At 39.7% G+C, this 25,008-nt stretch overlaps 1 protein-coding gene across 2 annotated transcripts in view; it reads left to right on the top strand.

Moving 5' to 3' along the window:
• The window catches only part of gnas (GNAS complex locus), a 246,870-nt gene that overhangs the window by 113,166 nt on the left and 108,696 nt on the right, over window positions 1–25,008 (top strand). The gene's annotated exons all lie outside the window — the stretch shown is intronic.

Raw genomic sequence — 25,008 nt, 5'->3', positions numbered from 1 at the left:
AGACACGAGTATTTTTATGTTAGCTCTTAATGCACTTAGGATGTATTTGCCTATTCTACTGTTAATTATTCTACAGCTTAAGGTGGGTGTCTTAAGATTGCCCATCATGAGGCCGAAAAATTGCCTTTTTAAATGTCAGGTTTCAAAATGTTCTGTGATGTTTTCTAGTTCTTGTGTTCTGCTTACTATTTTGGGGGGACATACTTTGGAAAAAGAATGCAAACTGTTCTTAGCAGTTACCTTGGTGTACTTTGCATTTTGTTTATGAAAGGCTATAGGTTCAAAATTGTGGAAGGAGTATTAGAATTTCCTTGGGTCTTTTGGATATATCTAACTGAAAATTTGTCTGGAATTTACAAATGCTAAATTTGTGGCAAGAATGCAAAGCTTATACTTTCAGCAGTGGGTTTTAATCCTTTTTCATATTTGCAAACTTGGGTAACTATTTTGATAAGTTTGATTGTACGTGCATTTGGTTGCCATGTTTTTGATGTTAAAACGTGATTAGAAAACTTGATTCTAACCAGTCGGAATGAACTACAAATTACATTCACTGCCATTAATTAAAAACATAAGAAATAGGAATAGGCCATATACAAACTAAGCTTGCTCTGCCGTTTGATAAGATCACGGTAGACCTGATCTTGGCATCAACTCTACCTTCCGCTCTATGCTAACTCTTCTATATTGCATATTTGTCTATATTAGCTTTAAATACTGTATAGTCAATGATTCAATCTTCATAGCTATTTGGGTTTAAAAAAATCCTAAGAGTTACAACCCTCTAAACAAATTCTTACTTATCTCAGTCTTAAATGGCTAATCATTTATTCTGAAACTATCCCTTTTGCTTCTGGAATACCTAAAGAAGGGAGATATCTGCTGTTTGTCTCCAATGTCAAATCCATTTAGAATTATGTTGTCATTTTTCTAAACCCCATTGAGTCCTCTTCAATTTTGCTTTGTAAGGCAACCCACTTGATCCTACGGATCAACCTAGTGAATCAATATTTACTACTTGAATTAGATTAAACCTGCATTGCAACTGTTTGTAGATTTGCTTTCATCTTGCATTTTTCTGAAAGTTGATTATTTGTAAATGCAGAATCATCAAAACTGCATTGATAGTTTTTAAAAAGCCAGTGAGGGTCAAATGCTTCGTGGTGTGGACGATTCTGTTGGAATGTATGGCAGCAACTATCTATTCATATGGAAGTTTAACAATTTGGGTTCGAAAGGGATGTTTGTATTGGTCTGTTATGCCTTATTTTCATTGACTTTGTATCCTGATAAACCCACAGTGGAAGACGTTGAGCAATTGGGAGATGGGGGTAATCTTTAATACTTTATTGTATGGATTAATGTTGTCGCATCTATTTTGAATTGATCATTGTGCAGCAATGTAGAAAATAGTACTTGGAAAGTTATTTTAAACGATCAAACATTTGGTTAATTCAACTCAATTTTTTCTGTCTTATAATAAAAAATTAACACATTTGTATTTATTACTGTTTTAGGGATGATTGTGGGGAAACTTTCTGTCAGTATTTTCATTTGTCTTTTTTAAATTTGGTGATATTCTGTAAAATTCAGAATGACCTGTGCCAAATAATTTTCCTAAAGCAGTCTCCATATATATTTCTGTACAGTGATGTTTTGAATTATTTTTTCACTCAAGGATTTGATCACAAATCTCTGCCAATGTTTATTCCTGCAATGCGTGCTCTGTGCTGGTCAACTTACTCTTAACTTGGGCAGAGGATTTTATTGCTAAACAAGAATTGCGCTGGACCGTGGCGAGCTCTTGGTATTTTAATATTTACACTTTTTCCCAGTTGGGATATGTAACTTTGCTTCTGAGTCAATGGCACAAAGCCAATTGGGGGCATAAAAAATCATTTTTTCCCACTAGTTACCAATACTGAACATGAAATTTGTGAACCATTAACCAAGTGTATATGGAATATCATGCTTAAATTCAGATAGACAAACAAATGGCAGATGTCAAAATTGGAAATGTTGTGGTGCAGTGGAAAATATATTAAAAATGATGGTTGAGGTATAATATAACACAAGAACAAGTAGGTCATATGACTTGGACGTGTTCCACCTTTCGGTAAGATCATGACTGATCTGAACTTTGCTTCAGTTTCACTTTCCTGCCTGTTTCCCTTATCCTTAATTTTCTTGGTAATTTAAGCACCTGTCTTGGGCTTGTATGTGTTTTAATGATTTAGCCTTCACAGCTCCAGGATTCAAAAAATATATGACACACTAAAAATAGATTTCTCTGTCTCATATTGGTAGCCCTAATTCTTAATCTATGCTTCCTCGGTTCTTCACGAGGGGAGACATCATCTTAGTATCTTCTTTGTCTCCTAAAATCTTTCGTGTATCAAAAATATTTCTTCTAAACTGAAGTGAATGCAAGCTCACCACTTCCTCCTGAAACATCTTCATCAAAGCAATTAATTGAGCAAACCTTTTAGAAACTCCTCCAGTGCAGGAACTCCAGATGTGTATTTACTAATGCCTGTAAAGTTGGAACAAGACTTGCCTTTGTACTCCACCCCTTTGTCAGCATTTTATTTTCCTGTCTAATACTTTCTATATCTGCATCTAACCTTGTTTTGTGAACAAGAACACCCAAGCTCCTGTAGCATTCTGTGGTCTTCATTTTAACAAATTCTATTTTTAGTTTAGTTTAGAAATACAGCATGAAAATAAAATTGGTAACCTTACAATTCTCTATCTCATACTCATTTGTAAGTTTTTGTCTGGTTGGTGTTTGCCTATTTTTTTGCAAACAGTGTGTATCCTAACAAGTTACTTTTCTTCTTTGTATCATCAGCAAATAGTTTCTTCATGCAATTCACTAATATACATTGTAAGCTATAGAAACCCAGCTCTGTGCCCTATATACACCTGTAGTTACAACTTGCAAACGTGCAGATCATTCATTTATGTTTTGTAATTGTTAGTCAATCCTTTATCCATATTATCCCCAATGCTACAAGCTCTTGCTGCATAATCTTTTCTCGCCCCATTTTGAAAATCCAAATGATTCCTCTTCATCCATGCAGCTCATTACATCTTTAAACAAGGCTGCATCTGTTAAGCAAAATGTGTCTGATGTTATTAATGTTTTCCAAATGTTTTATTACTACTTCCTTAATAATAGATTTCAGCATTTTACCCTATGACAGATGTTTAGTCAACTGGATTACAATTTCCTGCTTTCTCCCTCTTCTTGAATCTGGGCATTATATATGTAATTTACCAATCTGCTGTGAACATTTAAGTATCTTGGGAATTTTGGAAGTTCATACTCTAAACATTTTCTTTTACGACCTTGGGAGGCAAGCTGTGAGGTATGAGACTTGTCGATCTTTAGTTTCATTGTTTGCTCTGTATCTTTCTTCTTCTTAAGCCCTTTGCTCCTCTAGGGAGCATAGGCCATTGATACATGTCTTCCACCTCACTCGGTTGTTGGCAGTTCTTTCGAGATCTCCCCAGTTGAGCCCCCTCCCAGACATTTCTGCCTGGACACCTCTTCTCCAGCTGTTCCTGGGACGACCTCTTTTCCATTTCCCTTGAGGGATCCATTTCAGGGCTTGACAGGTGATGTTTGTGGCAGGTTTTCTGAGGGTGTGTCCAATCCAACTGTATCTGAGGGTGTGCCCTAATCCAAGCCCTGTATCTTTACCTGGTGATTATTTGGATTTTATGTTCTTCCCATTTGCCCCTATATTTTCCACTCTTATTGGAATCACTTTGAACCATGAAACCGAATGCAAAATATTTATTCAAAATTTCTGCCATTTTTTCCTTTAATCCCCCAATATCCTTGTCGAAGGGACTAATATTTATCATAGCTATTCTTTTCCATTTTATACACTGGAAGCGCATTCTATTATGTCTTGTCCCAAATTATGTTCAATTTATTGTCTTTTTTAATAAATATCCTTGACTGGTTTCTAAAATTTCTCAATTTTTGGGCATCATTAAACTTAGCTGAACTATATGCCTTGTGCTGAATTGGATCCTATCCTTCTGTTCCCACGTAGGCTACAAAATGTATCATCTTTGTGCTATTTGTCAATGAATATTTGTTGCGAATAGTGAAATACAGTAAACCCTCCGTTTAACAGATCTCTTTATTATGGATTTTGGTTATAACGGGCTGACCTGCTAAAGCCACCTGCAGCTTGTACCACCTCCCCTTCGCTTACAGCCCTGGCTTCCAATGTCGCATCCGGCTTGCAAGCTGCACCAGCTAGCCCTTCTTCACCCACGGCATGGTCCAGTTGATGCAGCTGTAGCTGGACCCCACCCCTCCCCTACAGTGACCAAGTGTGACCTGTTGTTGGCAGCGGACTGAAGATAGCACTGCCGGCCAGGGGCTGCAACAACAGTCGTGTTAACTAGACTATGCAGCAGGTGGTGAAGAAGAGCTCGCTGGTGCAGACTAACGTAATTGGCACCTAGTTTTAAGGTGAAACCACACAGCACTGGAGTAAATTAACAGACTGCTTCAGTCCGAAGAAGGGTCCCAGCGTCACCTACCCATGTTCCCCAGAGATGTTACCTGAACTGCTGAGTTACTCCAGCTCTTTGTGTCCTTTGGTGTATTAACCATCATCTGCAGTTCTTTATTTCAACTACTTTTAATGATAATACCGTACTCTGTTATAGTGGAGAATCGACAATAACGGACACCATTCCCCTCACCCCCCCCATGGTTCGTTATAACGAGGGTTTACTGTATTATTCTGTATTTCTATCACTGCTGATCAATTATCTTACTGTACTGATCTACTTTCCTAAACTGTAGCCAACTAAATTGGCCTTAAGTTTAATGCACAAGTTTCAGACCTACATTTCTTACTCTCAATCTGAATATGAAATTTGAACATGATTACCTTTCCCCAGACACTCCCTAATCACTTCCATATTCTCTTCTGAAATCTAAGGAGGCCATTTTATCCTTTGAGTCTCTGTCAGCTCACAGAGCAATTCCATGTCCCTGCTAATTATTCCTGTGGCCTATGCTCTCCATAATCTTCAATTCCCTCAAATTCTACCAAATCCTGCATTAGACAAAATTTGCAGGCCATTTACTCTACCAACTTGCACGTCTTTGGAATGTGGGAGTAAACCAAAGCTCCTAGAGGAAAGCCATGCAAACTTCCCACGGCCAATATTGGGGATTGAAAATGTGTCAGTGGAGCTGGAGCTAGCAGTTCTGAAGATTGCCACTGTGCTGCCCCTCATTAATTAATCGTGCCTCTTTCCATGAGATAAAATCAAAAATAATCTGTTCCTTAGTTCGTTCCACAGTGTATTGAGGTCTGTCCTTTATGATTGACCTATGTGGCTGGCACTGAATCACAAAACATAAATCAGCACTGCATATGACCTCTCCATTGAGTACAGAGTTCATAAAGCAGTTGAGCAAAAGGCCCAATTAAATTAAAACTATACTATAAAATAAAATGTCAGATTGTTTTTATTCAAATGATCTGAAGCTGTCTAAGCATTACATATTCTATCACAAGCATGGACAAAATCATGGAATAGTGGCACCCAACAAAATCATCTGTCTTCATGGGTTTATTTCACGACCTGTGATTCTTGTCAAACCAGTTTGAAACTTACAAAAGCCAAGAAGTAATTGACCAAACTTCAAATAAATTTCTTTCAGTTCAATAGGTTTATATCTTCACTCACTTTTACCAGTTTAAATTGAGGCATATTTAAATATTTTTAAGGACATGACAATGTAGAGTTGATGATACTCATTGCCTAAGATGTAAAAGATATTAATAGATATTTTCTGCCCTTAAAGAAAATGTTTCAAGTTATTGAGATCAAGAAATATGGCTTCCTTTTAAGCTCTAGATTTTCTCCACTTTGACTGAAATCAACTGCAGCAACATCCAAATTCCAATATTGTACTACTGTAGTTTCGCACGTTACAGCAGTTATACATTGTAGTTCACTTCAAAAGCCTCTATTGCAAGGTTCAATCTTGGGTTTGTTTTTATTTTTATGTATTGTTATACTTCAATACCTCTGGAAGTCAAAAATCTTGTAATTGATTTGGAGTTTTACTTTATTTTGATGGGCAGGACTTTTCAACACAGTTGCTTTATCTTCCAATTTAGTCGGAAAAGCATCAGTTGTTCAATGGGAATATTGTGTAGGAGTGTAATTGTTCATAGTACTGAAACTAATACATTTGACATTTTCAATGAAGTATGGTGTATGTGCCATCCTGGGGAAAAATAAACGTTAATGCAGATTTGTTGTATATTGTTTAAAATGCCAGGTATTCAAACTTGCCTAATTAAACACAACTTTTTAATCTGCCTAATTGAAGATCAAGTGAAATTGCTTGCAACATGAAGATTTTATACAATACAATACAATACAATATATCTTTATTGTCATTGTACAGGGGTACAATGAGATTGGGAATGCGCCTCCCATACGATGCAATAAATTAATTAGCTGGTCAGTATTAATTTAAACAACCCAATGGAACAAATTATAACCGTTTTAAAACAGAATAAAGTGCAAGTAGATCTGTGCCGGTTCACTGCGATGTGACCATCTGGCTCAGCAGGACCGGTTCATAGCAGCTATGGCCCTGGGGATGAAGCTGTTCCTGAGTCTGGAGGTGCGGGCGTAGAAGGCCTTGTATCATCTGCCCGATGGTAGAAGTTTGAACAGACTGTGGCAGGGGTGTGAAGAGTCTTTGTGGATGCTGGTGGCTTTTCTGAGGCATCGTGTGTTGTAGATGCCCTCCACTACTTTTTTAAACTATAGCATTGAAATAGTTAAATGAATCATAATTAGCATGTGAGGGTGAATGCCAAATGTTTGAGAATTGGCTGGTAGAGATAGCTGTGTCAAAGGTAAAGTGGTGCATGCAAACAACTCGAGCCATTAACAAAAATGAAACTACCCTAGCAATGTGGTCAGGTTTTAAATGGAATCATCTGAAGTGAAATTGGAGTCAAAGTTAGTTATGTACAGAATTAATGCAAAGCACAAGAAAATCTTCTCAAGATGTGAAAACTGAATGGAAAATAATCATTAAGTCGATTTGCGAATGGTCCCTTTAGCAGTCAATAGACATTCACCAAAATCTTGTATTTTTGAGTGGAATGATGGAATGTGTAGCTGGAGTTTAGCAAGAGTTGAATTAAAATGTTGGAATTGTGGGTTATTTTTGCAACTGGTAATATATGCTCCTATACTAACAACAGTAAATGGATTTTGGCTGATGACAATTCTCCATTTGCATTGAGCTCGTGGAATGTAATTGCGGTACAGTGGTCACAGGGTTAACACTTGCTGGTAATCACCAGATGCAAATTATTACTTTAAGTCAAATTTATTAGTTGATGAAAGCAACAGCTTTGTGTTGTAAATTTGCTGAAAAGATGACAGTCTTGCTATGTATCTGTGTGATCGTTCGAAAAACAAATAAGCAGCAATCAATTGTTATTTAATTTAAGACTGACAGCAAACAAATTCTCTATTTTACGGCCTCTGTTATTCCACTTCCCTCTACATACCCATTTTATGAAATTTGTGTTGAAATGCAAATGTGAAGGTTGTCAGACCATTCCATTTGGTTGCAAGAAAAACGACTGTTGAATTCACCAGATCTTGCTCATCTTCTTGAGGAAGCATTTGCTAATATCAGGACTACAATTTTTTTACCTTGATGTATGTGTACATTTACTAAAATAATGAGGAATGCAAATACTCACCTCTCGAAGTTTGATCTTCATTTATCAAAATAGAAATTATAAGAAGGAATTATGTTACCTAATTGGTTGGTAATGTGTTAGCCTTGTTTGTTGTGTAAAATTTAATGTTGGCAGTTTGCAGTTACACTAAATCGCTTTAACTACCCCGTGGCACATACCAAAATGATTAAATGGGAAATGGTCACAAAAACCATGATCACAAAACAATCCACATCTCTCTTTGTTCATTATATCACAAAATAAGTGAAGCTACTAAAACCACTGTGTTCCACAATGTTCCAGATTTGTTCTCTTTCACATCGGAAAGATTGGAATTAAGTCTGAACTTTGTCGAGTTAAGAGAACTATTACAAAATAAAAAAATTCCAAATCTCAAAGTTTGCCAATACTTATACGTGGTTGAAAACTGATTTTTCCGGCACCCTCGTTCCAGAACCTTTCTGGATTATCCATTTTGCTGGGCCAGCAGGTCATGTGATAATGAAACAACAATATACTCTTAGCCCGCTAATAACACTCCTCCCATGTCTCTTAAAGCAGCATGGAGTGTCAGAAAAGTAAATTAAACTAATATAAAACATAAACTGAATGTGAATGAAATGAGCTGCCAGCCCATCCCTGGCTTCTGGCCCCACTCCCAACTTGCAGAGTACACTAGCAAGCCCTTTGTCCACCGCTTGTTTCAATGACATGGCTGTTGGTGGGGCTCGTGTTTTAGCCCCGGGGACAGCTCTTTCTTCAGGACATCGCTCCCTTCCCCCCCTTTCCCCCTTCACTTTATCAAAAGTCTTCTGAAATTAACAAGAACTGCACACGATACTCAATATGGCCTAACAATGCAATGTGACTTCCTGACAGTCATACCTGATGAAGGCAAGCTTACTGTACACCTTTACCATTCCATCTACATGTTGCCACTTTCAGGGAGCAATGATTTATCAGCCATTTTACTTTGATAACATTGCTTTCACACTTATTTTACTGTTGAGATTTTTCTCAAAGCTATCATGGATGTTTGGCGATTAGAGAACAGAGTTATGATGGTCTGAAGAAGGGTCTCAACCCAAAACATCACCTATTCCTTTTCTCCAGAGATGCTGTTTGACCCGCTGAGTGACTCCAGCTTTTTGTGTCCATCTTAGAGTTGAGAAGGACTGCATTAATGTAGAGGGATCTTGGGGTCCAAATCTATAGCTCCCTGAAAGTAGCAATAGATAGAGTAGTAAAGGCAGTGTATAGTGTACGTAACATCATTTGTCAGCATTAAGCACCCGGAGTCACATTGCGGCGTAAAAAATCTTTGTTTAAACTGTATTTAAAATATAGTGTGCAGTTCTGGTTGCCCCATTACAGCAAGGATGTGAAGGCTTTGTGGATGCAGAAGGTTTATCAGAATGCTACCAGCATTAGAGGGTACGAGCTATATGGAAGGGAAAGTCAAACTTGAATTGTGTAAGAAGGAACTGCAGATGCTGGTTTAAACTGAAGATAGACACAAAAAGCTGGAGTAACTCAGCAGGACAGGCAGCATATCTTCCATTGATCTTTATCACTCCACATCACTATCTGTATCTCTCGTTTCCCTTATCCCTAACCACTGAAGAAGGGTCTCGACCCGAAATGTCACCCATTCCTTCTCTCCAGAGATACTGCCTGTCCCGCAGAGTTACTCCAGCTTTTTGTATATATCTTCGGTCAAACTTGAATTGTTTTCTGTAGAATGTCAGTAGCTGAGGGGAGACATGGTAGAAGTTTATAACATGAGAGGTAAGGGCAGCGTGAGAAAATCAGAATCTTTTTACAATGGTGGAAATGCCAAATACTAGATGACATAGCTTTAAGGTGTGAGGGGGAAAGTTTAAAGGAGTTAGAAGTCAAGAGTTTTTCATTGTCATACGTACTGACAACAGAACAATGAAATTCTTACTTGCAGCAGCATAACAGGCTTGTAAACACAGTACTCATAGATAACATTAAAAACAAAGAAAAAATCAATAAATTAAAACTATGGATCAAACTCACTTTTAAATACATTACTAACTACCGTGCAGTTTGATGGTGGCCGCACTATTTTTGAGGAGCTATCTTTCCCTGATTAAAACTCCAGTAGTTTGGAAACAAAATCAGGAATAGCAAAGAATGACTATTTTGAAAAACATTTCTGATGTTGTAATAGATGTTTTATGGATCTTAAATTCAAATGATGAAGAATTTCCCCACAGCTGAATTGCTGCCTGTTGTGGTCAAAATCCTCAATTGGATTAAACAATACCAACCTGTCATATACTTGGAGCACTGTGAAACTGAAGCTTACTTGTTTGCACACTCTTTTCTGCTATCAAATTTCCTGTTGTCATTTTTGGCACACAAATATACTTTCCTTATTGATCATTGTTTGATCATTTAGGAGTTAATCATAAATGTTTGGTTCTGATTTTTTTCATGTGTTAACAAAGATGCCCCACTTCTGAATCCATGGTCATATGCATGAAATTGATGTATTCCAACATGTAGTTTGGGTCTTTCATGATTTTACCATTTCTTTGTTCTAGATCTGTGATTTATACACATTTTTTGGATGTTATGAAGTTTTATTTGTAAATCAACCTTTTAAATAAAATATGATCGGGGCTATAATTAGGCAAATTTTTGTTATAATATATTTTTTGCTACTTTAATTCTCTTGATTACAGATTTTTTCAGTTTAATTCTGCTGTTGTTACTTGTATTTAGATCTTATCAGTTATTTAAAAAAATATATTTTTCATGAATAAGGACTTGAGTTATGCATTCATTTCATGAGGTTACATTTTAGATTGTGGTTTTGGTGCAAAATAAATGTCCCTGTATTTGCTTCAACTACTTTTTCTGTTCAAGGTAGCAATCTGTTTTGGGATATGAGACCTGAGATGCCCTCCTTAGTGCTCTCCTTAATAAGGACCAAGATGGTTAGGATGAGGAAGAGCGGTTTAAAAAAAAGTTGAATCGGGCAATTTTGCAGTAGTGCAATTTGTGATGAATAGATCAAGAGTGGTAAGAACGTAGGAGTCCATCTAGAAAAGGAATTCTGAAGGTAGGTGTAAGGATCCACTGTTTGGTATGATGACTCCTAACCAAAGAAATGGAAACGGAGGTGAAGATAGTGGATCATTCAGCACCATGTCAGGCTTGTAATTGAAATAGGAATAAAGCAGAAGCTTCTTTTAAGGGACAAATTGTTTGGGATTGGAAAGGGGAAGATTGGAAGTGTTAGTGAAAACATGAGAAAGGACATAGTCATAGGGTTATATAGCACAGAAACAGGCCCTTTAACTCACCTTCATGTCATCCAAGTTGGCATACAGTCCCATTTCCCTGCATTTGTCCCATAGGCCTCTAAACACTTCCTCGTCATGTATTTGAACAAATGACCTTTAACTGTTATAATTGTAATCACTTCATAGCTGCTTCTGGCATCTCAATTCCAAATATGGACTACCCTCCGAGTGAAAATGTTACTACTGAGGTCTCTTTTAAATCCCTCCTTAAGCCAATGCCCTCTCGTTTTAGAATCCTCTACTTTGGGAAAAATACCTTGAACATTCACTTTGTCCATGCCTTTCATGACCTTGTACACCTCAATAGGGTCATCCTTCAGCCTCCTAAGCTCCAAGGAAAAAAAATCCCGGTTTATCCAACCTCTCCCTATAACTCGAGCCCTAGAAAGGATCCGCTGCATCTCTTCAGCATTCTTCCTAACTTTCCAAACGTGCCAAACTAACTTGCAACCTTCCAAAAGCCGATGACCAGAATTGCACAGAGTATTCCAAGCGTGATCTCACCAAAGACTTAGACAACTAATTCATGATGTTCCAACTTTTGTGCTTAATACCCTTCCCACTGATTGCAAGTGTGCCAAAGGTTTCTTCACCAAACCATCCATCTGACTTGCCACTTTTGGATAACCATGTACCTGTACTCCCATATTTCTCTGTTCTGCAACATTCTCCAAGACTCTACCATTTACCGTATAACGCCTGCTCTGGTTGATAATTCAACAACTCACACTTTTCAGAATTAAATTCCATTTGGCATTCCTTGACCCACCTTCTCAACTGATCTAGATTTTGTTGTAAACCTAGGTATCCTTTCTCACTGTCCACTATACCATCAATTTTGGTGTCATCTACAAATTTATGAGATAACTACCTGTACTGACCCTGTGACACTCCTGTTTACAGGCCGAAAAAATGTCCTGACTCCTTCCGCTAAACCAATTTTGAATTAATTTGTCCAGCTCACCTTTGATTCCCTGTGGTCTAACCTTCCAAACTAGCATACCATTAGAGACTTTGTCAAAGACCTTGCTAAAGTCTACACAGACGAGGTCCACTGCCCTGCCCTGCCCTAATCTATCCTCTTGGTGACCTCTTCAAAAAAAAAGATCAAATTTGTGAGATACTATTTTCCTTGCACAAGGCCATACTCACTATCCCCAATCAGCTTGTGCCTATCCACATGCTGGTAGATCCTGTCTCCATAGATCATTCCGACAACTTTTCCATCACTGACATCAGGCTCACTGACCTATAGTTCTCTAATATGACATGGGCAAGACAGAGTCAGAGAAAAGTGAAGGCTGATCAGGACTGTTAGAATTTAAGTCCTTTTGAAGTTTCTAATCTTTGTCTGAAAAAATGTAAAATCTGCAAAATGGAAAACTTAACGGGCCTGTCCCACTTAGGCGATTTTAAGGCGACTAGGCTGTCGCCGACAGTTTGTCGGGGTGTCGCGGGCATGTTTGTGAGGAGTCTTCAAAGAATCGTAGTGGATCTCGGCGTGTCGTTGAGAAATATTCCAGATAGAAATTTCTCGGTGACAGCTGGCTTGTCGCCAGGTATCGTTGCTTATTGCGGGCGCTGTCGCATGCTGTCCCCAGGTTTGCTAGGTTGTCGCAGATGCATTTAGAAGCACGTAATATTAAATTAAGTAAAGTAATTTGAAGATACCATAAAATACTTGTGTTTAACCAATTTATTTACCGTCAGGACATTTGACAGGTAGATTGGAGGCGACAGTTTGACGGTCAGGTAAGTGTGGGAATTTCCCGATGTTTAAGTAGGCTCCCAACACAGATATGCAACCCAGAAACCAGATATGCATCTCCCGTACATTTTCAAAGAATGCCCACACTCCGTACAAAAATCCATTTAACTATGTTTAAAATTAAATTTCTTAATGCTGCTATTAGTAAACTGGAAGTCAACCCCCCTTTATGCCTTGTCACCGTGAAGCTTAGTTTTCAAGTAACCCGGGCAAGATGTTATATTTCAAAACTCAAGTAATTACAGACTTGTCAGTGATTTCAACGAAAATTAGGACGCATTGATAAGCGTGGGAATTTTGCAATGTTTCCAAAGACGGTGTAATCTCTTAGCCAGGTGCTAGTTTCACAAAAAAAGTAACTTGTATCGACCTGACTCCGCATAGTCGTGGTCATTGTCGTAGGGTAAAAGAAAATGTTGGCGATCTGCTATGACTTTGACAGTCACCGGCAGTCGCCAAAAAAATCGCCTAAGTGGGATAGGCCCTTAAGAACTGCTTAGCCAGTCAGGCTGTGCTAAGGAGAATACAAGTCTTCCCTGGGTTATGAATGCACAATGTATAGGCAGACACCCATATATATGAACAATCTACAATAATCGAGTGCTGCGTAAAGCTGGGCAAAGCAAGGATGAATCAGCAGACTCCCTCGCTCACTGATTTAGTGAGGCTGACTGGAGCTCTTCCCGCGTCTGTGCTCTGTCTTGGGTGATTCTGTCATTCTCTACTGCATGCTGATCTAGTCCACTTCTGATATATGAAAAATTCAGTTTATGAATAGTTCTCTGGAACCTGTGGCCTGCCTGTAACTGGCTTCTACTAATGGGTTGGATACAACACTTATGTTGAAGTTACTCTGAAATAAATGCTCTTTGCTTTTGTGACTACATTGCTGAAATGAAGGCTTGAATCGTGGACAAATCTGCTTTAGCTACACTTTTAAGTGTTAAAAAACTTTTCCAAGCGCAGAATACAATGTAAATTACCTATGTGAGTTTATTGTGCACACCTATTACGGGCTATATTTTGATACGCAGTCGTGTTGACATTTACTCCAGGAGCCTAAGTTCAATTCAGTGTGTAATACTACAACAGTACTATCTATATTTGCTAATCGCCTTTTGACAAGGTAGTGGTGAGCTTGCCACAACTGGCTTTGCTACACCATTCCTGAGGGGATCTGAGTTAGCTACAAGGGTTTAGATTGCACATAAACCAGGCTGGATAATGATGGGAGGTTTTCTTGCGTAAGCATCAGATGGGTTTTTACAACAATCTTGGGAAAATTTTGGTGGCGACAATTATTAAGACTTATTGTTGATGCAAACTGTAGATTATTAATTATATTTAAATTCCATAACTGCCATGGTGGAGGATTTGAACTCTAGTTGATGGATTATAGTTAAGATCATTGGGTTACCAATCTGCCACATACTCCAGGAACATTATTTTTGTATACTCATTAGTTTTGTAAACGTGAAAGAGATTAAGGGGAACATTGAATGGAAATGTGAAATTACATTGCTGGGATTAGGAGTTTTTGTAATTATGATTCTGTTTATGGAATTGTCAGTATGATTGATGGAGACTCTTAATTTTTGATTTTGAAAAACTACAATTCCAGCCCACGTTCAAAATTTATGAGCGTCCATGTTTTATGTATTATTTTAACACAAGCCAGTTTTACCAAATTTGACTAGAGAGCTTTGTGTTGCCTTTCTTATCCCGTATACACAAACGATAAATGATTACTTTAGAAGAATGGTCATTTTTTATAATATAGCAAATACAGAAATAATTTGGTAGTTATGTAAAATGGGAGAATTCAGTGTTCATGCTATTTGGTTGTAAACAAACAGAATGTGGGGCATTGTTCCTCTAGTTTGCATGTGGCAATGGAGGAGGCCCTGGACAGAAAGGTCAGTATAGGAAGAGGAGTTAAAATGGTTAGTAACTGGGAGATCCGGTAGGTCTTGGCAGGGACTGAGCCCTGATCAGCGAAACGGTTGCCAAGTCTATGCTTGGCCTTGCCGATGTAAAGGAGGCCACATTGTGAATATCTGATGCAGCAGATGAGGTTAGACTAGGTGCAAGTGAACCTCTGCTTCACTTGGATGAGCTGCTGGGGTCCCTGGGTGGAGGTGTGGGCCAGGTATTACATTTCCTGGTGAGGGGGTAGTTTTTGGTGGGAAGGGATGAGTGAACCAAGGAGTTGCAGAGAGGGACTTCTCTGCAGAAGGTGGAAGGGATGGGAAGATGTGACTGGTGGTGGGATCATGTTGCAGGTGATGGAAATATTAGAATTATGTGTTGTTCTTTTGGAAACCTTATCTTGGGAGCAGATGCAGCCGAGATGGAGAAATAGAGAGTAGAGCATAATGTCTTTGTAAGTTAGTGGTAAAGTTAATGAAATCAACAAGCTCTGCACGGTTGCAGGAGGCACCCCCAACGCAGTTGTAGATTTGGTGGAGAAAGAGTTGGGTGGTTGTACCAGTGTATGTCTGAAACAAGGTCACTTTGATGCAACCACCAAAAAGGCTAAGCTGGGGCCCATGTGAATGCCCATGGCTACACCTTTAAATTGAAGAAAGAGAGAGGAGTCAAAAGAGTTGTTTTTGTGGGTGGGGACAACTTCCATCAGGCAGAGGAGTGTGTTAGTACAGAAAAATTAATTGAGTCTCTGTTCAAGAAAGAACTGGAGGGCTTTGATACATTCCTGATGGGGAATGGAGATATAAAGAGAATGGACATCCATGGTAATGATGAGCCAATGATGGACAGGACACAACATTATTCAAGAGTTGAAGCATGTTTGACTTGTCTCGGATGTAGGTTGGAAGGGACTGGACGAGGGGGGGACAGGATGGAATCGAGGTATGTCAAGTCAAGTCAAATTTATTTGTCACATACACATACACGATGTGCAGTGAAATGAAAGTGGCAATGCCTGCGGGTTGTGCACAAAAAAGAATTACAGTTACAAATGCATATAAATAAAGTTAATAAGTTACTATTAGTGTCGGCAAAAATTTAGTCTCTGGGGTTATAAAAGTTGACAGTCCTGATGGCCTGTGGGAAGAAGCTCCGTCTCATCCTCTCCATTTTCGCAGCGTGACAGCGGAGGCGTTTGCCTGATCGTAGCATCTGGAACAGTCCGTTACTGGGGTGGCAGGGGTCCCTCATAATCTTGCTTGCTCTGGATCTGCACCTCCTGATGTATAGGTCCTGCAGGGGGACGAGTGTAGTTCCCATGGTGCGTTCTGCCGAACGCACTACTCTCTGCAGGGCCATCCTGTCCTGGGCAGAGCTGTTCCCAAACCAGACTGTAATGTTGCCGGACAGGATGCTCTCTACAGCCCCAGAGTAGAAGCAATGAAGGATCCTCAGAGACACTCTGAATTTCCTTAGTTGTCTAAGGTGGTAAAGTCGCTGCTTAGCCTTACCCACCAGTGCGGCAATGTGCGTTGCCCACGTCAGATCCTCTGTGATGCGGACTCCCAAGTATTTAAAACTGCTCACCCTATCCACAATAGACCCATTTATCTCCAGTGGCGTGTACGTCCTTGGATGTTTAGCCCTTCTGAAGTCCACAATCAGCTCCTTTGTTTTAGTGACATTCAAGAGGAGGCTATTGTCCTGACACCAGAGTGCCAGATCAGCCACCTCCTCCCGGTAGGCCTTCTCATCGTTGTTGGAGATCCGGCCCACCACCACAGTGTCATCAGCAAACTTGATGATGGAGTTTGAGCTGAACCTGGCCCCACAGTCATGTGTGTACAGGGAGTACAGTAGGGGGCTAAGGACGCGGCCCTGGGGGGATCCTATGATCGTACGTTCCCCATCTTACAGTCGTGTATATGTCTTGTAGAATTGTGTGTTTAAGAATTCAGAGAAAAAGGTATTCGTGTATATGTCTTGTAGAACTGTGCGTTTTATGATTCATAAGTCAAAGGTATTCATGTGATTCAATATGTGTTTTATAGATATGTCGTATAGAAATATATAAGTATTCATGGACAATAGTCCCAAGCGCTAAATAAAAGCCTTTTCCATTTAAACCCTGGTTTTCAAATCTGGTCTGGTTGAATTTTTCTGCACTATAAACGCTCCTGCATCTAAGTCCAGTGTCTAGAACCGTAGGGGGTGAGTGGGTCGAACCACTCACGGGGAACCAGTGTGCACGACCTGGTCAAGGGATCAGAGCAAGGCACGGGGACCTTAGGTCGGGCGAAAGCTCGGCGCAGAAACCCCTTACAGATAATGAGTTCAGTGAAAATGAGTTCAGTGGTGCAGGAACAAGGGGTCTGCCTTGGCAGTCCTCTTTGTGGATTTTGGGAGAGGGATGGAAGCGGGCAGTGAGTGGCTGGGATATGAAGGGAGATTGTGAAGGGGAAATTGCTATAGGTGATGAGATTGGAAACAGTCTGGGGGTTGATGGCCTGGTGTTTGTCTGTGGCTTCATGGTCATGTGGTAGGTATGAGGAGGTGTCCGAGAGCTGGCGATTTCCCTCAGCATGGTAGAGGACAGCTTGCCAAACTATGACGGCATCTCCCTTTTTGGTGGGTTTAATAACAAATTTTGGATTGTAGCTGAGTGAGCAGAGAGCTGAGCGTTCAGAGGGGGTGAGATTGGAGTGGGTAACGGAAATGGAGAAGTCAAGATGGTTGGTGTCATGCCAGTAGTTGGAAATAAAAGAGGGTAGAAGGCCGGCAGGGGGAGTCCATGAGGAATGGGACGAATGTTGGGACCGGGAGAAGGGGTCATTACTGGGCAGCGAGGACTCCTTACCAGAGATAAAGGCCTAGAGGTGGCTGTGATGGAAGAGAAGCACAACATCATTGCAGAGTGACGGAAGAGGAGATCAACATCTTGGTGGGGACAACGGAAGAAGAGCTCAATGTTACGGAAGGATTTTCCCTGCTCTTGAAAGTAATGGCATATCTTTTGCAACTATCCAACAGAGGAAAAGGTGTCAGTGTTAATGTTTCAATTGAAATGCAACACCTGCCCATCTACCTCCTCCCTTTATCTTCCAGGCATCAAGTTTTCGGGTGATGCAGCATTTTTTGCGTGTACTTGTTCTAGTTTAATTTTCTGCATTCAGTGCATTTATGGTTTTTACATCATGGAAACCAAACAGATGGGGTGACACTTTAAAGAAGTGTCTTTCTTTAGATCATGAATGTGTCCCTGAGCTTTCAATTGCTATTCTCACCCTGACATGCTCATTCTTGTATCTCTGTTTAACATCCTGCACTTTTTCGATGAAGCTCAGTGTAAGCTTGAGGGGCAGCACATCACATTCCTCAATAGCATGCTTGTTACAAATTTCAGGGTATATTGTAGAATTCAACAGTTTCAGATAACTACCAATTCCAGTTTTCACTTTTCTCTTCATTTAGACATGCCTTCATTTTCTTTTTAAGGTAGTTATGACATTGAGTGAATGACTTGTAATATTAGCATTATGTATCTCTGGCATGCTACGAAAATTGATATTGGATAAGATGGCTGATGGTTAGATCAGTTAAATTAAATAGTTTCAAATTCTAGCATTATTTTTCTTAAGTAAATTCCAAACTTAAAGAGTATAAAGGAAGTAAACTTGCATTATACCAAAGCTAGCCATGATCATTACTTGTAAGAATGTAGAAGAACCACAGTGTCTCCTATTAAGTTAAGTTAGCTGCTTCAGGTTTGTGAGGCTAAAGAAACCTGTTTATCCACAGATGTATTCCTTTTATAAGAACAATTGTTTGTGGCATGAAGAGCAACTAAAAGTACTTCATCTGTAGCTGGTACTTAATGAATGTACTTGTATACTGTGCATTAATGACTGTATGCTCTTTGAGGCACCTTTAGTTCAGATAAACAGTTTTAGGGTATGAATAAAAGGTCCTGTTGCTTTTTTTAAACAAAGAGCAGAGTGCTTCTCTGGTCAAAATGTTTATATCAACAAACATCGCACAAATTATTTGGCCATTACCTCATTACCATTTGTGAGTTTTTTGCAAAATGGCTGTTGTTTCCTAAACATTTCAAAACCAGTGCTGTATTAATGAAAGGCACTATAAAACCAGTTTCACCATGGAAACCATTTTATGAGATGAATGACCAATGGCTATGTGCTTGTATATTGACAAAGCACAGAGTCACAATGGCTAATTAGATTCATGGAGCTGCACAGCATGGAAATGGGTCATTCAGCCCAAATCATCCATGCCAGCTAGTAGGCACTGTTCTGTATTACTCTCATCATTCAGCACTTGGTACGTACCCCTCTATGGCCTGGCGATTCAAGTGCTCATTTAGACACTGTCAGCGACCCAGCTTCAACAACTTACATTCCAGAAACGCCCCTCGGAGTGAAGAAGGTCCCCTTAATAGTCCCTTGTCCCCTTGTTCGTACAGACAGCACCCGTAGTCATGTAAGGTAGCAACTCTACCGTTGCACCATTGTGCTGCCCTAATGATGACTTTACGTATGGTATTGAGGTACTGTATAGGTACTACATATAGTACCTTAATACCATACATAAAGAATACTGTAAAAAAAATGCACAGACACATGTACATGTGTGTATATATGCATGTGATTATGTGGGAAATAAGTATGCAGGGCAAAATTTCAAAGTTTGCAAAATAAAAAACATGGAGGGGGGGAAATAGCAGCAGAGAGCGTAGTCAAATCATCCAAATGGGTAGGCATATGGCAGAATAAAGATATCTTGTGTAAATCATTTTAGTAAAATTAAGAGGCATGTGCAATCCATAGGTTTGTAAATGGAGATCTCAAGTACGAAAACAAAGATGTACATAATCTTCAGAGATCGGGTCCGAGCTTGTGGACCAATGCTTGTGTACTGTGCTTGTATTCTGAGGAGAGGGTACAGATGAGATTTTGTTAGCCTTGAGCAACATGGAAAGATTAGTGAATCTGAGGTGATTATATTTAAGAGCTGAAAAGGTTAAGAGATAATTGATTACGGTGGCAAAGATGGATAACCCAGGATTATCTATTAAAGATTAAAAAAACAGCAGATGACATGGATTCTATATTTTTGGACAATGTTGATATATATACCAATCTGCCAAAACATTATGACCTGATGAGCCAAAACATTATGCCCACCTACCTAATATGCTGTTGGTCCCGTGTGCAGCCCCATACGCAGCAGGGTGTGATGCACTTTATATTGTGACACATTCCTCCCGTGACCACCATTAGCATTTTCTGTGACGTGTCACAATAGACCGTCTGTCAGTTCGGACCAGACGGGATAGCCTTCGTTGTCCTTGTGCATCGATGAGCCTTGGGAGCCCAACACCCTGTCGCCGGTTTGTGGTTTGTCCCTCCTCAGACCACTGTCGGTAGGTACTCACAACTGCTGACTAGCAGCACCCCACAAGCCTAGCCGTTTCAGAGACGCTCTGACCCAGCTGCCTGGCCATAACAATTTGGCCTTTTTCAAAGTCGCTCAGGTCTTTACTCCTGCCTATTTCTCCTCCATCCAACACATCAACTTCAAGAACTGACTGTTCACTTGTTGCCTAATATGTCCCACTGTAACAAGATAATCAATGTTCTTCACATCACCTGTCAGTGGTCATAATGTTTTGGCTCATCAGTGTAGCTGCACAGCACAAGAACAGGCCCTTCAGTCCACAATGTCTGTGCCACACATGATGCCAAGACCAAATCCTATTTGCCTGCACATAATCCATATCCTTCCATTCCCTACATATCCACATATCTATCCAAAGGTCTTTTCAAATGGCACTGTCATATATCTGTCTCAATCACTGCCCCCGGAAGCACATTCTAGGCACTCATCACTGTGTAAAAAAAAAAAACACTTGCCCCACACATCTCCTTTAAACGTTGCACCTCACCTTAAGACTATGCCCTCTAGTATTTGATTTTTCCATCCGGGTGAAGAAAGGTTCTGTCTATTTACCTTATCTATGCCTCTCATAACTTTATATACTGCTATCAGGTCTCCCTGCAACCTCCGGTGTGGCAGAGAAAAAAATCCAAGTATGGCCAACTTCTCTCTGTAGCTAATATCCCCTAATCCAGACATTATTCTGGTAAATCATCTCTGCATCTTTTCCAAAGCCTCCGCATCCTTCTTGTAACCAGATCTGCATGCAATATTCCAATTCATTGCATATTATGACTTCCTGACTCGTACTCAATGCTCCAATCAAGCATACCAGAAGCCTTCGTTACTACTATACTTATGTTGACACTTTTAGGGAATTGGACCCAAAGATCCCTCTGGTACAGGATTATGCCATTAATTGTATATTTTCTTACATTTGGCTTCCCAAAATGCAACACTTTGCACTTGCTTGGATTAAACTCTATTTGCTATTTCACTGCACATTTCTGCAGCTAATCTATATCCGCTGTATACTTTGACAGCCGTCCTCACATTTCTGCGACCCCAGCAATCTTGGTGTAATCTGTAAATTTACTAAGCAACCCGTCTACCTTTACATTTGAGTCATTAAAATATCTCTCGAACATCAGAAGTCCCAACAGAGATCCCACTGGAACTCCACTGGACACAGAGCTCCGGCTGACTATTGTCCTTCCACCACAACTTTCTATCTTCTAAGCCATTTTCTAATTCATGTGAGGAATTCATTAATTCCCTGCATCTTAATCTTCTGGACGAGCCTACCAAGGGGACGTTATCAAATGCCTTATTTGTCGTCCATGTGGCCAACATTCACCGCCATATCCTCATCGATCACCTTCATTGCATCCTCAAGAAAACTCGATCAATTTATTAGTAGACCCACCTGTGAACAAAGTCATGCTGACTGTTGGTAATTAACCTACTATCTGTCAAAAGGGAATAAATACAATACTGAAGAATCCTCTCCAACAGCTTCACTACCATTGATGTTACGCACACCGACCCATAATCCCCTGGATTCTCTCTACTTCCCTTCTTAAACAAAGCAACCACATTAGCCACTCTCCAGTCCTCCGAGATCTTGCCTGTGGCCAGACAAGACACAGACAGGAGGAGACAGGAGATCTTCAACACTTCTGCAATCTTGCCTCTCTCAATAACCCTGGATAGATCCCATCAGGTCCTGGGGATATATCCATCTTATGCTCTTCAAGAGTCCCAACACCACCCCTTCCTTAACATGAAACTGCCCTTGCATATTGGTATTCTCCACACTGACCTCGCTGTCCTCCTTGATGAAGCCAGACACAAAGTACTTATTTAGTACCCTGTCTATAATCCCCTGACTCCAAGAACAAATTCCTGTCTTTATCTAGAACGGTCTTACCTTCTTCCTGGGTACCTTCTTGTTTAAAAAGCTTTGGGATTTGGGAATTCAACATACCAAATCCAATTTGTGGACCCTTTTGGCCCATTATAAATTCTTGCTTGAGCTCTTTCTTTCTTTATATTCATCAAAGGCTCTGGCTGATTCTATCCTCTTAAATCTTGCATGTACTTCCTTTTTCTGTTTGACCAAATTTATAACCTCTTTGGTTATCCAAAGTTCTCTTACTTTGCCACCCTTATCCTTTCTCTTTACTGGAACATACCAGTCTTGAATTTTGATCAACTTGCCTTTAAAAGACTCCCACATGTCAGATGTAGACTTGCCCAATAACAACTGATCTCGATGTCCTCTTCTGAGCTCCTGTCTAATAACGTTATAATTTGCCGCACTCCAATTTAGTAACTTCCCCAATGGTCCACCCTTCTCCCTAATCAAAACAATTAAACATTTTACGGAAGATAGACATAAAAGGCTGGATTAACTCGGGCAGCAACTCTGGAGAGAAGGAATGGGTGACATTTCGGGTCGAGACCCTTCTTCAGACCCTATCTTGACCCAAAACGTCCCCCATTCCTTCTATCCAGAGATGTTGCCTGTCCCGCTGAGTTACCTCAGCATTTTGTGTCTATATTGTCGGTTTAAACCAGCATCTGCAGTTCCTTCCTACACATTAAAACTTACAGCGTTGTGATCACTATCCCAAAATGCTCTTCCACTGTAACAGCATTCACCGAGCTAGGCATATATTCCGACACAAGATCCTGTATGTTCCTTTCTTGGGTCGGACTATAATAGTAATTTCTTGGGTTGGACTATTGCAGTAATAAATTGAAATGAAGGTGTGTTTGAAAAAACACAGGGTATTTTGAAAAATGTAGATGAATGCTGTTGGAATACAAGATTCAATGCCATGCTACTAGAATTCCAACAATTTATTCACTACCAAACTCAAGAGCCAATGTGTAATTTCTGCCTTTTTTTACAAGAATTATATTATTTTATCATCCGGTTCCCTGACACATAATTTGGATGAGATGCAGTCTAATCTGCAACTATTTCTTGTGTCGGAAGGAAGTACAGATGGTCGTTTATATCAAAGATAGACACACAATGCTGGAGTAACCCGATGGGTCAGGCACTATCTCTGGGAAAAAATAAATAGGTGATGTTTCGGGATGGAACCAGTCCGAACAAAGGTTCCGACCTGAAACGTCATTTATTATTTTTCTCCAGAGATGCTCCCTGACCCGCTGAGTTACTCCAGCATTTTATGTCTATCTGCAACTATTTATTGTCTACTTTTCTTTGAAACCTCTGGATGGGAACCAACAGGCCTATCTGCCATTTAGTATGTCTAACTTCTCGATCAATTATCAATTTTTGAATAAATAATTTCACAGGATGAACAGTAGTTGAACAAAAATTGACTTGCATTAAAAATTAGAGTTTGGAATATTGCTATTTCTCCAATTTGCACAGCCAACTGGTTGCCTGTGGGCATCCTTAATTTACCCAAACTCTTTGTTTGCATATGAGCATTTTAATCTAGAAACAAAAAACTGCACATGCAGGTTTATACCAAAGATAGACACAGAGTGCTGGAGTAACTCAGCGGGTCATGCAGAAACTCTGGAGAAGACTAGGAATAGGGGAGGGGGTAGGTGAGGGGAATATTGGGTAGCATATAACCCAGTGGTATGAACATTAAGTTATCTCATTTTAAGTAACTGTGTCTCATACACCCCTCCCATACCCCCTCCCACCTTGTCCCCTTCTTCCTCCCCTAGTCGTTTTAAAAGTTCCACAGTTCTCCACATTGCTTCTCTTGAGATCATACTTTCCCATGAAACTACCAGGCAATGCTTAGCCTGAGATCATTTGTGGCTGGCCTTGATTGGTCCGGTTTTTTTATCGCCTGCAGCTCTTCACCTTCCCCACCCCCTTCTTTCAGTCTTAAGGTCCTGACCTGTAATGTCATCCATCTTTTTTTCTCCAGAAATGCTGTCTGACCCGTTCAGTTATTCCAGCACTTTGTGCCGATCTTATGAGCATTTTAATGTTTGTTTGGCTATATTTAAACCAGTTTAATCTTTCCAGAGCTCCCTTACTTAAATATATTGAAATTCTAATCTGCACTTTTCTCTTGCTTTCACTCTCAGCCCCTTGCCATATTCATATGTCAATTTTTATCATATCAGTTTTTTATCACATTTGTTATTGAACCCATTTTGGCAATTATCACATCCCACTGACAATCTATAAACATTAGTGATGATGTAGCTGTTCATGTGGGACTGCGGAGAAATTCCTTTCCTGTAATTAGCTCTTTTTAGTTCTCAGATTCTAATTTTATTAATTATGGAGAAATTGAAAATGTTATAATGTATATTACTTCACAGAAAAAACAGATAACAACAGCTGAAGTAAGCCATCCAACCCTTCACCTGCCTCATCATTCGGTGTGATCGTGATCTACCCCAAGTCTCAACTGCTTCTCTATGCCAGACTCCTGCAGATTTCAATCCCATATCTTTTAAAATATTTAGCTATTTCCACTTTATAATACTTGAATAATTTGGCCTTCATAACTCTTGGGTCGAGAATTCTGATGATTCTGGCTTCAATAAATTTCTATAATGGTTTTAAATAACTACTCTTCATCCTCGAACTGTTCCCTTGAATGAGACTCCCCCACGAGTGAAAACATCTCGGCATAAACCCTCGTTGCACTTTTAGAATTTTGTATGCTTCATTACGATATCCCTTCTGAACTAAGCTCCAAAGAATACAGGCTCAACATGTTTAATGTCTCTTGATAGGATT

Source organism: Rhinoraja longicauda, chromosome 22 (genome assembly GCF_053455715.1).
Source record: "Rhinoraja longicauda isolate Sanriku21f chromosome 22, sRhiLon1.1, whole genome shotgun sequence".
Classification (NCBI taxonomy): Eukaryota; Metazoa; Chordata; class Chondrichthyes; order Rajiformes; family Arhynchobatidae; genus Rhinoraja; species Rhinoraja longicauda.
This window is presented reverse-complemented; position numbering and strand designations above follow the sequence as displayed.